Source organism: Anneissia japonica, unplaced genomic scaffold (genome assembly GCF_011630105.1).
Source record: "Anneissia japonica isolate Jap-2015-1 unplaced genomic scaffold, ASM1163010v1 scaffold13852_len218977_cov144, whole genome shotgun sequence".
Lineage (NCBI taxonomy): Eukaryota > Metazoa > Echinodermata > Crinoidea > Comatulida > Comatulidae > Anneissia > Anneissia japonica.
In genome coordinates this window covers 99,707-103,372 of record NW_022738677.1, presented here as the reverse complement: position 1 = coordinate 103,372, position 3,666 = coordinate 99,707, and the positions used below count along the sequence as shown (strand labels likewise).

Below are 3,666 nucleotides of genomic sequence, written 5' to 3'. Positions count from 1 at the left end.
ATATACACTACAATCAATACATAAAACTGTGATGATTTAGGTCAAGATCTGTTTTATTATACATGTAAAGTAACTTACTAACATACCTGACCAGATGAGTAGCTTCTTGCGTATGTGCGTCTTGAAATCAGCTTATGGACTAAAATAATTTAACCGCTCAATATATATAAGGTCTTATAAAGACCAACCGTGCCCTGGTGCTGCTCATGCGCAGTGGCACGCTGCCAGATTACATCGCCTAATCATGGACTTTTAATTATTTTTGAAAACACCATGGTCTAATGTTAATACTAATGATCTATAGATGTATGCTGTACTCAAATCAAATTAAGTCACCAAATGCTCTGAAGACAAACAAGACGTTTTGTAACTAGTATAATATTTGAAATAAGGTTACACGTAGATCAAAATGGTTTATTTCTTTTGTTTTGCTTTAATGTGAAAAAGCTCGCGGATGCAATTACTAAAAAAATATTATATAATGTATACCACCTGTCATTTATACAAATGTGATTGATTGCTTCCTTTTGTTGATGTCTACCTTGACATAATTACAAACGTGAGTTGCATCAATTTTTAATGATGTAACCTCTTATGATAGCTATCATCAGAAAGAAACTATAATATAACTTTAATGTTTTATCTTCGATGTCTTCGATACCTTTATGAATTTTGAAAATAATATTTCAGGTTGGCATGGAAACAAAAATGTGCACATCAACAAGCGTACCGTAGGCCTATATTCTTTTAATCGATTGATGTACATTTTTTATGTACAGTTTAATTATTTGTGTTTAATTTACATTCAATCGTTAATCAAGGCCTATATTATTTTTATTGAAAGATAAACAAGTTTTACGAACGTGTGTCAGTTTTTTAGAGTGAAATTATTAATCGTTATAAATTGTTATAAGTATTATAGTTATTGTTTTTTTTTTATTATTGTGGTTGTTGTTTTTATTATTATTATAAATTATCATTATTATTATTACTATTATCATTATTATTTATTATTATTATTATTTAATAAGTCTTTTGGGCGAGGCCTTATTATATCGCTATAAACGTATTATTATTATTATTATTATTATTATTATTATTATTATTATTATTATTATTATATGTAATAATCCGATTATATAAGTATAAACGTATTATTATTTTATGATCATAAATATTACTAAATTATTACTAATATTATTATTATTACTACTATTAGTAATATTACCATTTACCACCAGATTATCCACTTCATAATAATTATCAATTGTTAAGCTCTAGTAGACGGCTTAGGGCTGCTCGATGCAGAACAAAACGTTTCTCAAATTCGTTTGTTCCATATTTAAAATTATTTTTTATGTTGTATATATTTCGTACATGTTTTCCTTTTCTTACTAGATCATTTGAGCAAGTGTACGTCAACCGAATTAAAATGAACTATGAACTATGAACTATTTATTAAAGAAATTATAAAAGAAAATATGAGGGCAATCACTTAGTTGGAGGTCAGAAATAAACAGGATAAAACAAATGCCTGTCGATCGTGAGGCCTGGTCTGAGATTGGGGCTATCCTTAGGCACCAGTACGTAAAAAAGGGCGGTTTTAATACCCTTAGTCTCCAATACAAGAACAACAACTGATTATAATGATTATTACGTTTTAACCAATTGTATATATTTATAGCGAAAATAATGATAACAATAATAATAATAATAATAATAATAATAATAATAATAATAATAATAACAATAACAATAACAACATTAAGTTGTTTAATTGTAAGCATAAAAAAAAGCATAGAGAAAATAGAACAGTTCAAGGACAAACACAAGTTTCTGCCCAACTTACATGTCAATATCCTGTAAAATATCACCCTAGGCCCCGTTGTTCCTCCATTTTAACATTATTACGGCCAAGCTCCGTTACTAACATCATCATCAATATAGGTTATCCATACGCTCTTACCTGACTTCCGATTTTTTGATCTAACCCAATGAATCATAACAGTAAATCACTCAATTCGGCCTTGAAGTTAAAAAAAAGTATTGTTAATCAGCAAAATACACATCTAGCTTTTAAACTGATATCAATCTATAATTTTGACATGGATGATTATTAATTTACACCTTCTCCATTAGTAGCGCGTATAATTGAGAAAAGCGGAGCCCCTGAAGCTGCGTGTGTCGCGACTTCCACCCGGTAATAAGGCCCTGATCATTAACTGCTATTGCGTCAGTGTTTGAGTTGACGCTCTCCAACTAGTCATACACTCTTTGCAAAATAGGAGACGGTGTGAAGTAATTGAGGTAATGTTGGCTCCGTCAATTAAAATGTAAAGCGGCAGCTAATTAAATCTTCTGATATTTAAACGATCTCATGCTTGCATTAATTAGGGCCTGTCGTGATGGTACTTCAATTAAAATGTCAAAGTAGTTTGCATTGAAACAGAGTATAGCATATACTTTAATGAGTAATAATTAACTCGTTAGTAATTATTTTAACGTACATTATCTTTTTTTAAATGTACGTTTTACATGAAGTAGTTGTAGAGTTGTATGAAGATAATGATGATGATGATGATAAAGAAAAATAAAAAAAAGAAATTGATAATAATGGTTATGGCAACGATGTTTTTGTTGTCGATGATGATGATGATAATGATGATGATGATGATGATGATGATGATGATGATAATAATAATAATAATAATAGAAAACATAATATAACAATAAAGAGAAAAGAATACAATTAAAGAGTTACAATAGGTATAGGCCTATTGCATAAATTTATGGTATCACTTGATTGATAAACATAAATCTGGAAACGTGAGAGATATTATTTTGGTGTTGTAGGCGATAATGGAATTTAATTGTTTCTTTTTATATTAGAATAGTTAATGTAATTGATTACTGACTCATATGGTGAGCTATAATGAGGGAACAAAATGTGGGAAACCTTGTTGTAAGGCTTAACATTCTAGTCATGTGCGATACTTTTTTAATTTAGAAAAAAAATATACTTCCGAAATCAATATTTGCTTAGAATTGGCCAATTATTATTACTTACACAGTATTTTAGGAAGGAGGCGTAAAGGTAAAGGTAGGAAAATAACCAATTTCTCGCAGCGTCATTGTTCTGAATTGCGTATAGGCGTGGTCCGTAGTAATGTTCATTCCACACAACGACAGAGGCTGAAATGAACCGTAGCATCGAGGTTAACCTGCAAAAAGCAAGGATACTGGTTTCTTATGAAGTTACAGTATTTCACTGTGATTGAGATCGGTTGCATTATACTGATTGACTTCCATGATATGATATATACGGTAGCTACGGTAATTATGTGTATGAAACTAGTGCATACGTGCTGCTTTCACACTACATTAAAAATGTGTTTATTAATTTACATAAGTAAACACGTGAATATACTAAAATTTCCAGAAAACAAACATGAATGCGAATAGAAGTTATAATTGACATGTGACAGGATATATTGACGTCACTTCTATTGTATAAAAAATTCATATATTAATATTCGATTTACGGATGATTATATTGTTACCGGTATATATGTTTTTCACTTGGTTTTGTTACAGAGCAGTCTCTTCTCAGTGGCGTAGGGGGTGCTTGGGGGAAGCACGCCTCCCCCAAAAAAACCACTTGTTCCC

General features: G+C 30.4%; 1 protein-coding gene across 4 annotated transcripts in view; it reads right to left on the bottom strand.

Annotated features, from left to right (window-relative positions):
• LOC117117685 (rhodopsin-like) overlaps nt 1-3,159 on the bottom strand; it is a 23,170-nt gene extending 20,011 nt beyond the window's left edge. For 2 of the 4 annotated variants that reach the window (XM_033262071.1, XM_033262072.1), the window contains exon 1: nt 87-137. The gene's annotated coding sequence lies outside the window, so the exon portion shown is untranslated. Of the gene's footprint in view, nt 1-78; nt 138-1,849; nt 2,027-3,067 lie in introns of those variants that run through there. The other 2 variants (XM_033262074.1, XM_033262073.1) reach the window with 2 other exon arrangements.
• Nucleotides 3,160-3,666: the final 507 nt, after the last annotated feature.